The sequence below is a fragment of the Quercus robur genome, chromosome 5 (assembly GCF_932294415.1).
Source record: "Quercus robur chromosome 5, dhQueRobu3.1, whole genome shotgun sequence".
NCBI lineage: Eukaryota > Viridiplantae > Streptophyta > Magnoliopsida > Fagales > Fagaceae > Quercus > Quercus robur.
In genome coordinates, this window is record NC_065538.1 from 16,613,313 (window position 1) to 16,626,422 (window position 13,110).

At 31.9% G+C, this 13,110-nt stretch overlaps 1 protein-coding gene across 2 annotated transcripts in view; it reads left to right on the forward strand.

Moving 5' to 3' along the window:
• The window catches only part of LOC126725283 (putative leucine-rich repeat receptor-like serine/threonine-protein kinase At2g19230), a 71,114-nt gene that overhangs the window by 16,309 nt on the left and 41,695 nt on the right, over nucleotides 1–13,110 (forward strand). The gene's annotated exons all lie outside the window — the stretch shown is intronic.

Consider the following 13,110-nt stretch of genomic DNA (forward strand, 5'->3'; position numbering starts at 1 on the left):
ACGCATGCTTTTTATTTTTCCAAATAATTTGATAATTACAATAGAGATGAGAGATTTGAACCTTGAATATCTTAGAAACACTAGAAGGTGTCAATCAGTTGGGTTACAAGGTTTTGTACTTCTAATTCTTCTTGATTTTGCTTGTGGTGTCAATGTCTTTCTTGACATCTTGATGTCTAGAAATGCATAAGGCTTCTATTTATAGGAGTTTGGGGGTGGTTGAGAGACACATGATAGAATCTAATTGGTGACACTTGTCACAACCTGAATGGAGAAGCTTGAAGACTTTTTCTCCAAGACACATGGCATTATTTAATTGGCCAAAATGCCTTAATTTTCAAGATGACACGTGTCAGCACTCAATTGGATTGCTTTTGTCATTGCTAACATGTGTCAATGTGTGATTGGCTCACGCATGCTTCTTTTTTTTTTTCTTTTTTCTTTTTTATGTTTTTGCTTCATGACACTTGGCAAATTTCTTTTGGTTTCTGAATAGTGATAGTAGAACTCAATAGTAGTACATAGCACTTTGTAATTAGATGTACTTTATGGACATGGTAGTATAATGTGTCAATTTGTGATAGGTCATAAATTTTCCCTCTCTACAATTGGTATTACAGTAAACGTCCACAAGGAAAACACCAACGCAAAAGTTAACCACATCATAGAATTCAAAGACCATTTGTTTCCATATACGGTACCCATCTACTTAGGAGAAATGGAATGAGATGTTGTGTAATAGGAGATATTGATAAGAAGTATGCAGTAAATTAATGAGTCTTTTGAATTGGTGAGAAATTAAAGCAAAACATGGAATTGGTTATAAATCAACTAGAAAGTACAGACAGGGCATGGATGGGTGTGAAACGATGACACGAATTTTAAAAAAATAAAATTTAGGACATAGATACGGTGGGAATATATATATATATATATATATATATATTCAAAGTTTACAAAAATTTTATTTTCTTTTATATAATTGTTAAAAATTATTTTAAAAGCATATTAAAGAGTAGGCACTGATAATATATACATTTGTCCACTGTCTACTAGATGGTGAAAAATGAATTGTCAAATTTGACTACCTCTCTTGATAGGTGGTGGACTTTAACTCATAACAGACAAAATTTTGAAAAGAAGCAATTATTTACACATCCATTGTTCAAGTGGGAGGATAGAGATAAAAGAGATCTTCATGTGTGGAACACTAGAAAGCATTAAAGTGGCACACACGGATAATATAAGGAAAAAGCGAAGAGGGGTAAAACTGTAAAAGAGAAATAGGTTATGGATCTAAAAGCATCTCCAATAGCCTCTCTTAAGCCATATTTGGAGAGCAAACACACAAAAATCAAGCTCCAACAACCTCTCTATCTCTTTTTTTTTTTTTTTTTTTAAGACTTTTTACAGTAGCTCTCTTGACCTAGAGAGCATTGTAGCAACTCCTAACCTTTTTCGCTATTAAAAAAAGACGAAACTGCATTATTGGTATCTGAAGTTAATCCTATGAGTGCAATTGGTTCCTTAAGTTTTAAGTGAGTGTTATTGATTACAGTTAGTGATATTGCTTATATGATTAACAAATTAGTGACTAGACATTCTTTTAATGATGTGGCAAATTTTTTTAATGAAAAATTAAAAAAATTATTTACTCATCACGATTTAAGTTGTCAAACGATTAAACTTCTTCTAATCCCAAAACAACCCAAGTCCCCTCAACCACAATCTTCCGCTGGCATCCATACCAAAACCAAATACCACACTACTGCAAATATCATCACGAAATCCTAATCTTTTGAACCAGTTGATTTGTCAAAATTTGTAGAGTTAGAGCCATTAAAATCAAAATTAGAAACCATGATGGGGCTATTGTTCTTAGCTTTTCACAAGCCAAGTTGCCTTCATGAGAAATGAGAGTTCCCTAGTCGAACTTGGATGCCTCTAGAGTCATTTGGGACTATAGGCCTTTGATCTTAACAAGGATATGAGAATTGCCCAAGATTGTGTAGGTGGAGTTTCGCTGGGTTTTTGGTTTTCTTGGCAGCTGTCTAAGCTGCGTGCCAAATGAATAAGGATACTTTAGGTGTTCAAAACTTAATCTATTGATTAATTTTTAAAAAAGGACATATATAAAATTTTCAATTTTGGTAATTTACTTGTCAATTGCGATGGGTTCAAGAAGATTTAGATTTTTCAATGGTATTTGCAGTAGTCTTTAGATTGGTACTTGTTTTTTCGTATGGCATCGGCGATGGCTGAAGGGATTTGGATTGTTTGGGGAGTTAATTTGATAAAAGTTAAAAGTGTTTGACAAGTCAAATTGTGAGTTGGTGTTAATATGTAATTTTTTAATAATAAAAAAGTTGCCACATCACTTTAAAAATTGACACATCAGTCTTGCATTAGACATATAGACAAGAAAACTAATTAAAGTTAATGCAGGGATCAATAGAGCTTTTTGAAACCTCAGAGATTGATAGTGCTCACTTGAAACTTAAGAGATTAATTGCGTTTACAGGGAAAACTTCAATGACCAATAGTGTAGTTTTGCCTTAAAAAATAGGTGAAACTACACTATTGGTTCCTGAAGTTTGCCTATTGGTCTCTCAAGTTTAAAATGAGCACTAATAATCCCTCTAGTTTAAAAAATGAGCACAATTAATCCTTCTATTAATAGCGGTTAGTTTTAATGCTTATGTGTCTAACAGAATTATGATATGGAAAATTTTAAGTGACATGACATTAAATTTAATATTAAAAAATAAAAACACAAAATGTGACTCACTAAAAAATCAATCCAACCATTAGAATCTAACCCATTTTAGGTGATCCGTTTCAAATTGGGTATTCCCAATTTGAAATCACATTGTACTGATCTAGAGAGGGAGAAAGAGAGAGAGAGATAAATAACAGCGCTGTTGTTCACCTCTGGCACCACCACTCCCTCGCGATCCATTCCTCTCATCACTAGAATATTGGAACCTGATGACATTACAAGTTAATTTTCAATTAAAAAATTCAACAGTTTTAAGTGGATCTTTCACACTCGATGCCAATTATGGAATGAGACCTAATTAGCTATACAAACTTAACTTTACTATACTCTCCCTAACCAATGCAGTTCATTTCCCATCATCTCTTCGCAGAAACTCCACAACATCGTCAAAACCAAAGCAAAAACTATGGCTCAGTCAACCTTGATTTGGGTTGCTTTGGCTCTATTGCTGGTGTCTTAGACTCTGGGCAACTCAGACGTGCCATTCATCGTGGCCCACAAAAATTTAAAAGGCACGTATCATAACAACACACAAGGACAAAGCCAAGATTCTGAGTTAAGGGGGGCTAAAGTAAAATAAAAAATAAAAATAAAAAATTATGAAACTCTAATTTTTTTTTTTTTTGAATTGAATATTATGAAACTCCAATTAGCATTAATAAATCAAGGCAATCAATTTGACTAAAGAAACAAAATATTTCTATACCAATTAATACCTACCCATATGCCCGTTTTAGAATTACCATTACTTTAATATATATATATATATATATATATATATTGCACATTATATAATATCAATATATTGTTTCTCAAAAAAATATAATATCAATATATTAACCTAATATATAGTTATATAAAAATACATTATATTTCAACTAGGATTATATTATCTGTACTTCAGTTTTTCGTTTCCCACCCACTGACCCACCTACAAGCCAGGCTTTTGTTTTTGTTTTCATCTTATTTATTCTCCTCCAACCATTCCTTATCTTCTAGACATTTCTTTTTCTCTACCTCTTCCATATCCACACAATTAATCATTTTTATTTCTCCTCTCTACTTCTTCAGCTTTTTTCTCTTTCTTTGTTTCATCTTCTTCATTTTTCTTTATTTCATCCACTGTAAACACCCCCCCCCCCCCCCCTCTCTCTCTCTCTCTCTCACAAGTGTCCTTCAAAACATCAATTATGCACGTATATGTATGCTCAATCTGCTATTGTGTTGTGTTGTAACGACTCTACCTCTTTGCCTTTCTTTTCAGTTCAGTGTCTCTCACTCTCTCTGAGTAAGGGGTTTTTATTTTATTTTTTCCTTTGGGAATTTGATGGAAGGATCGAAACTTTAAATTTGTAGATTAGTTTTGTTTCAAAAATTTTAAAGGGTTGGGCTTTTTTTATTTTAGTAAAATTGGTAGATTGGGCTTAATTATTTTTGTAACTTTGCTGCTGGTGATTTTATTATTGGGCTTATTTTTTTGGAGCTTGCTATTTTTAAGGGAGCCTAATTGTAATTTTGTTGAAAAAAATGCTAAATTAGTACCTATATATATATATATATATACTATTTTTTTCCAAATTCAACGGCCCCCAAGCCAAAGCATGGCTCCGTCCCCGACACCACAACTTGGTGGTGCTGCTAGGATGGATGGGTTTTCAGGTCACCTGAAATGGGTTAGGTTCACCGTTAATGATTGGATAGGTTTTTTAATGAGTTAGATTTGCTTTTTTATTTTAATATTAAATTTAATGTCAAGTCACTTAAAATTTGCCCTATCATAATTACGTTAGACACATAAGCATTAAAACTAATAGATATTAGTTAGACATGTAAGCATTAAAACTAATAGTTATTAATAGAAAGATTAATTGCGCTCATTTTTTAAATTAGAGGGATCATTAGCGCTTATTGACCAATAACACTCAGTGGTCAAACTTCAGGCTCGTGTAATTTCGCCTTGAAAAATGCCGGTTGGATTAAAATATTATCTCTTTCTCTCTCTTCTTTTTCTATTTCCCTTTCTCTTTTGTCTATTTCTTTGCTCTCTCTCACTTCTCATCAGATAACAACCGGAAGCAGCCCTTCTCTCACAAAATCAACACAGCTCTCTCACAAAACCCCTTAACCGTGACTTTCAATCAGAGTTTGCTCAACTACCTGTGAGGAAGAATGGAGATTGAGAACATCAACTCAACCATGAAAATCGGTACCCAAAATTTGATTTTATGGGCTTTTCATCATGTTTGAATTTATTGGTTTATTCTACGAGTTGATGATTTGGTAGTTTTGGATGATTCGCTATTTTCCTCACTACTATCTGGGTTTAGGTTTAGGTTCTGGGTTTCTGGGTTCTTTATCTCTCTATCAAATTGTTTAAAACTAGGTTGTTCTGTTGTTCAATCCCATGATCATTAATAGAAAAATGAATTTGTATACAAGATTTGAGTCCACTCGTAAAAAATAAAGAAGATTGCCCATATTACAAGTGGGTTCTGCTTAAAGATGAAGAAGACGTGACTTTTTCTTCTCTCTCTTGGCCAAACTGTTGAACATATCAGAACATAATAAACTAACAATAAAGTGTTGTAACATTTGCAATATGTGCTCCCACACCAAAAACTTTGGGACTGACCTTCATTTATACAATTAGATCTGTTTACATGTTACAGGAGATAAGAGATAAGATATTTGAAAGATATAAAAATGAATAAATGGCATAAGAGAGTTCCTATTTTTTAGCTAATCTTGAATTGATTTGAGTTAAAGTTATCTGTTTTATTTAAATTAGCGTCCTTATCCTTATCCAATAGGTGTGCTTCAATAGATTGCATCTTGGTTTCAAGGATTTCTGCAGATAAGTTTGGGTGTTTTTCTAAAAAATAATAATGATAACAATAAGCAGTTTCAGACTCGAGTACTTAGCCATGGTTATTGTTGATAGATTACATCTTGGTTTCAATGATTTCTGCAGATAAGTTTGGGTGTTTTTTTAAAAAAAAAAATAATAACAATAAGCAGTTACAGACTCGAGTACTTAGCCATGGTTATTGTTACTTTTGTGGTCTATGATTTTACTTACCCATAAACAGAAAAGGGATTTGTCCTGAAATCTAGTGATAAATTGATATCCAAATTTTTTCTATGCTAAAATAACATGGCAAGTTTTATAAGTAGTTTGTTTTGTTTGGTTAATTGTAGCAGTAGCTTCTGATAATACTAAAAAGAAGGTGGGATGTAATGTGGCATCCTGCTGATGATAAAGAATCCAATCCCTCGCTTTCTATTTTGGGGCTGCTTGTCATCTATCTGCACCTACTTTGCCTTGAATGCAGATGTCTCTAGTAATACAACAGTGATAAAAGCCCCAGATGTATTATCTGTATTGTGATTGAAATTTTTTGTTCTTGTAGAAAGTAACCATATTACTTGCTTGACCATCTCATATTTCCTACTTCACTCATTTTTCTTTTTCTTGATACCTGATATTAACATTAATTTTCTTTCTTTCTTATTCTCAATGATTTTGTAGTCTTCATTTATGAAAAAATAGTATTATCTAGAAATGTATGTATATGGTCAAACCAGGAATGCTTGCAGGGACAGCCGAATCTTATACTAAAATATAATCGTACTACAGATACTTCAATGCTTGCAGGGTCGTAACACAAATTATGTACATACTACATAATATGCTTTGAAATGACTTTGATTCCGATGTTGATTTTGAGATTTTCTTTATTTTAATAGATTGGAGAGTTTATATTTGTGGATTTAAAGAATTTCTTGGCTTTTATCTACAACAAATACTAACCCATTTTTTCTACACTTTATGTTATGCGTCACATTTCTCAATTTTGAAATTAGTTCCCAAGAAAAAGAAGCCAATATAGATAAGGCTTCATTAGCTCTGTGGCTTGGCTAGGTGGCTATTTTATAGTGGTGATGGCCTGATTGGTGATTATAGAGTAATGTTATGGACACAAAATTTTCACAATAGTATGCTACTTGGACTCTGTTTTTCATTAAAAACTTAAGACCTTAACATTTGTGAAATATTTTATGAAAATTTTTGTGTTGGCCATCTCTACCGCATGCTACTTGGACTATGTTTGGAAGAAGAGCGTGGAATAGACCCTCTCTTTTACAATTAAACGTCTAATGGGCCAAGTTATGAGCCCATCACTATATTACAATTAAAGGCATGAAGAATTGATTACTAGCATGGAAATGAAATCATTAGAGAAATTTCAGAACTTCAACTCTCTCTCTCTCTCTCTCTCTCTCTCCTCCAAATTATTATTTTTTTTTTAAATCATAACATTCTTTTATAATAAAATTTTAAGAGCATGTCACGTTGTCAATCCAGTAGCATAACTCTAGAATAATAATGGTCAAAAAACAAATTTAAATGATGTAAAAGATTCTATTATTTTAGAGAGTTTTCTATGTGTTGTAGGGAAATTAGAAAAGGGAAATGGAACAAATTCGAAAAATATTAATAGATTTTCGTTCGACGAGTTGTCTTACTATCAATGATTGAAAAGTTTTCTAAAGAAAAATGGAAATTCTATTATTGCATATGGCAAATTTAAATCTTTACAATTACTCTCTCTTTTACATTTTAGCTTAGCAGAGAGAGAAAGAGTGGGAAATAAGTTTGTTACAATAGTCCCTAACGGACTTAATTATCTAACTAACTGTCCCTAGGATCCCAGTAATTAATCCAGGGCATTACGGAAAGATCAAAACGTCAGCGTTTCCTCCTTTAAGTGATTTTGCTACTTCTATGCTAAAACGTCAACGTTTAAATATCCTACAACAAAATACCCTACGACATTGGCATTAATTGCATTATGCCAAAATACTCCTAAACCTAAAAACTTACCAAAATATTACTAAACTTGCATAGAAATAACAAATTCCTACGACATTGTTTTGATCTTTACCATTGGAATAGGATTCTGTGAATCATCTTCTATCTCTAGACTTTCACTGATGTCTAAAATTTGAAATTGCTATGATAATTTTTCATTGTTACAAAGAAAACGAGGAAAAAGGAGAGGATTTTCTTCTTCGATTTTGGGAATCCCTTTTTTTGTGTTATTTTTGTTTTAGATTAATGGTCAGTAAAGCTAAGTGTAGACACTCGATTTTGTACCCATAATTTAATCTTAGAAGATGACTAGAATGACCATTCATATACCCAATATTTAGAGTTGCATTACATGCATTAATTCATTCATTGCATATCATAAAAATGATCTTGAGGTTCTAACGGTCATGGCGGTATGTCTGATTTCCAAATCGGACTGTCAAATTGAAAGATATCACATGATCAAGCATGTGATTGGTTGGAACCGATCACGTATGAGTAATTTAAATTAATTCTGATTGGCTAGACAATTAAAATTAATTAAATAATTTTATGATTGGTTGTTAGTTAGTGTCAAAAATAGACTTGCTTGCATGGAAATAAAGTGGATAATCAAATAACAAAGGAATTGTGGATAATCAAGACTTTTTGGAATATTTATCTACAAGATAATTATCACTTTAAAGACTTGAATATCCAGAAAAAGAGATTAATTTTTAGAATACGGATTAAAAACGTGTCTAAGTACAATTCCCAACTCAAAAATCCTCAAAAAATGAGTCCAAAATAGACCAAAACTCAAATGCGGGTTCAGCACCCCAGAGGGCTATTCGGCACTCTTGGAGTGTCAATCAACACATAAAAAGTGCCGATCGGCACTCCCCAAGTGCCAATCGGCACTTCTCAAGTGCCAACTGACACAAACTCGAGGCTAGGCCCGAGGACTTCTAGATTGAGATAAACCTTACCCTTTTCGACTTTTTAGAGATAAGGACGCACCTCAATTCGTATATGATCATTCAGCTAATTTTTCGAAGCATTCCAACCTCCTCTACACCCCCCCCCCCCCCCCCCCCCCGGCGGTCTTTCTAGCTCTTCTCTTCTTTTCAATTGCCCTTACATGAGAGACGTTTTGGAGACTTTTGCTTTAGGAACTTTTTTTTTTTGTAAGTAAAGTATTTTAGCATTCAAAGAGTTGAATAAATTTCTTTGAATCTTAAAATACTCTTTCACTAAAAGAGCACGCTCATGCAAGAGGTATTATTTTTTTCTTTTTTCTTTTTTCCTATTCTTCTCTATTAATTTTGGTTGATGATGCATGAATGGGTTTAACATGTTTTATTATTTCTTGTTCTTGACATATAATTACCATGTTTTGCTTGAATTTTTCTTTAACATGTTCTTAGATGATTGTTTGTTGTGATTTCTTTCCTAAATCTCAAAATCTGCTAACTATGAAAGATTTCTTTAAACACACAAAACTAATATGAATTTATTCAGATCTGATTTTTTTTTCCTAATTCAAAAAACTGATCTGAATTTTTCATATCTAATTTTTTATAATTCAAAACTGATCTGTATTTTCATTAAATACAAATCTGAATTTTTTAAAGATTCAAAATTGATCTGTATTTTCATTAAATATAGATCTGATTTTTTAAACTCACAAAGCTGATCTGTATTTTCATTAAATACAGATCTGATTTTTTTTAACTCAAAGCAAATCTGTATTTTCATTAAATACAGATCTAATTTTTGGTTACACAGTTGCAGATTTTGAAATTTAAAAGAAGGGATTGAAAATTAGGTTGAAGTCTTTTCTTTTTCTTAATATGTGATGCATGCATATTAAATTTACCTCATGAATGTGGATCCTTTCTCAAATTTTTTTTTTAAAATTTTTTATTTTAACTTTTCAAAACAAATATGATTTTTCTTGGTAAAATCACTCTTTTTTACTTTACACAAAAATAAATCTGATTTTTCTTGATAAAATTACTTTTTTTACTTTACACAAAACGGATTTGATTTTTTCTTGATAAAATCTTTCATTTTTTTTTCTTTTACAAAAACAGATTTGATTTTTTTTTTTTTTTTTTTTTACAAACCATGTCTTATTCTTTTTACCCTCAAAACAAATCCAAAATTTTCTTTTAAAAAAGAGGACATATTCACGAGGAAAATTTAATTTAGATTAATTCATGTCAAGTGTTTGTCATATGAGTTTAGCATATCATTCAACATTATGCAAAAAAGGGTATATTGGTCATTAGAGTCTAGAAAACCAGACTTTGTCTCGGTGGAATGGGTGCCTAACACCTTCCCATTCCGTAACTTAGCCCCAAAGCTTAGGATTTTTGGATATGCATATTAGTTTTTTGTCTTTCTTTAGTTTTGGTAGATTGTAACTAGGACCAAAGTTTTGTATTCTTTTGCATAGATTGTAACTAAGACCCAAAGCCTTGTAAGGTTTAATTTACCAAAATTGTGCTATTCTTTATTCAATCAATAGCATTCAAAGTATTTTGAATATGTATTTTGTATTTAGTTTTTCTTATTTTTTTTTTGTATAAAAAATAAATGGCGACTTTACACCACTTACCCAAAAAGAGAGAGTCCCTTAAAAGAATCTAAATCTCTTTATTTAGAGCATCCAAGTTCCCGGTCTCTAACACTAAGCTAATGAGTGGATTTGGATAACTTGGGCTCCAAGTGGAAAAGCTCTCTAATGATACAATTCTAGATTTTCACTAACTTTGGAGGGTTTGAGAGGAGGAAGCAGAGGAAAATGACTAGATATTCTCATTGTCAAAAGGTGTGTGTATATATATAATATTATTTTGAGAAATGCTATATTCACAATATTTTCACAATATTTTTACAACAAATTCTAAGTAGCAGGTTGTTACAGGTTATTATTAGTGAGGCTAAAAAGTAATTTTAGCGATAGATTCAAATTATAACCAATAATAACTAACCACCTATAATTTATTATGAAAATATTATGGACGTAACACTTCTCTAATATTTTTGGTCTTTGAACTCACAACCCGTCAAATTACCTCTTTAAAGCCTTTATTATTATTATTATTATCAGTGGTTCATAGTTCACAATCTTGTTGTTTTGACTCTCAACTCCAAGCAATTGATTCTAAAAAAAAAATCCAATCAATTAAAATATTTTAAAAATAAACTAAAATAATGTAGTTCTCTCATTACTATATAAACAAAATTGTCAAATGCATTCACATTGTTACACTGTGCTTAGGATATATATTTTTTAGGTGGGAATCCACTATGCTTAGGAGATTAAGCCATGATAGATTGATAGTTCAATTTGCCTTTCACACTTTGCTAATAATGGTAGGTAAAAAATTAAAAATGAAATATTTTTGTTACTATTAGAACATTTATTAAGCTTGATATAGGCTTTACATAATACATGTATCAGTTTATAAAATACTTCATTTATATGTTGAACATGTTAATAATATTTTTACAAAATTATACTGTATAACATAATATAGCTAGTAAAAAAAATTTGAGACTCCTTGGCTGTCAGAGTCCTTACTTGATTCAATAATATTTACAAAATTTGAGTTGTTTTTTTAAATTATAATTTTGAGTTTATGTATTGGATTGATGATGTGGCATAATTTTATCCTTTTATTATAAAAGAAATATTAAAATTTAAAGAATTTTTCATATTGTAGTAGTAGATGTCCCTAAAAACTTGAAGTGTCTGTCTGGTTGGAAAGGTAAAAAAGTGGAAGGATGGAAAAATGGGAGGATAGAAAAGATTTTATTTTCTCTCTTTTTTGTTTGGTTAGGAGTGGAAAAGTAAAAGGATGGAAAAAATGAGTTTGAATTAATTTACTCATATACCCTTGTTAAAGAACGATGCCAAATTAAAACAAAAAAGTGGCAAATAACCACACAAAAAAAAAAAAGAGAGAGAGAAATCATCGAAATTTATTAAAAAAATAAAACTCATGTCCCAAAAAAAAATCACATCTAGTTAAAAAAAAAAAAAATATATATATATATATATATATATCACACCCAGGCCCTAGAAAATCAAAAGAAAAGAAAAAAAGAAAAGAAAAAGGAGGCAACAATATTGCCTAGGGGAGAAGAAAAAAAAAAATAAAGGCAACTTGAAGAAGCCCATGTGCATGTACATGGGCATTTTTCTCAATAAAAAAAAAAATTCATCCTCACTTGGTTTTCTCCCCATTATGGGGAGAAAATATTTTGGTGGGCCCCGGGAGAAAACACCTAGGTCCCTCCATTTATTTTCCTTCCTCCCTATCTAAACAAACACACTACAAAAAAGTTTTTCTTCTCATTTTTTCTCCAAAGTTTTCCATCTACCCTATTTCACCTCCAAACAAACATACCCTAATGTGGCGTTTGGTACGGGGTAATGTTTTAGGATTCCTAGGAATATTTAAAGATTCTAATAGTTGGTTACAAATCACGCTAGGGAATCAGATGCCAGGAGAATCTAGATTCCTATTTTAAATCTCTCTCAGTAGGAATGTGGATTCCCTTTAAAACTGGTGGGTATCTAAATTCCCAAGCTTAAAAGAAATTGTATTTTTTATAAATTGACAATTTTAACCCTTTTTTCTTATCATTTAAGCAATTAAGATAAAATATAAAACAAATCATCAATATCTTTTCTCTTGTCTTATAGACCTAAACGTTGTTAGGTTGTTTTGTAATGGATTAAACTCTTTTAAAAATTATAGGGGTGGCAAAATAAGCCCAAACCCATTTGCCCACCCAAACTTATCCACTCTAATTAAACCTAAACCCACCCAATTATTAATTGAGTTAAATGGACATCAATCTAATTAGACCTAGTGATTATTGAGTTTTAATTAAAAACCTATTTAACCCCATTTAACCCAAAAACAATATCCTCAAATTCAACCCAGCCCTTCCCACATTTATTAAAAAAAAAAAACCCAACCCTGAGCCACCCACTCTTTCGACTCGCTCTCCTCCACGAACAGCATCACCGGTTCAAATCAGCACCCACTCGCTGAACTCGGCATCCCTTCTCAGCTCGAGCTCGATATCCCTTTTAGCCTCGCCTCCATCTCCTTCCCCAAGTTTGAGCTCCTCGTCCTCTTGTACGACCATCGGAACTTCTTCGATTCCGCGTCCAACTCGCCCATCACCCTGAGTCGACTCTGTGCCTGACTTACTGTTGTTGTCAACATCGGTGGCTCCGTGCACAGGCTACAGTTCCTGTACGCCCCTGACACTATCAACAGTGAAAGGCTTATTCTGATTCTATGTAAATATAATAGTGATGACTGTGAAAGGCTTACTTTATTCTTAAGCTGTGAAAACAAAATAAAATATGATGATCTTGTATTGGTTTTTTTAGTAACCAAATAACAGTTAGAGTTAGAAACTTGTATGGATCTCATATCTATGTTTCGGA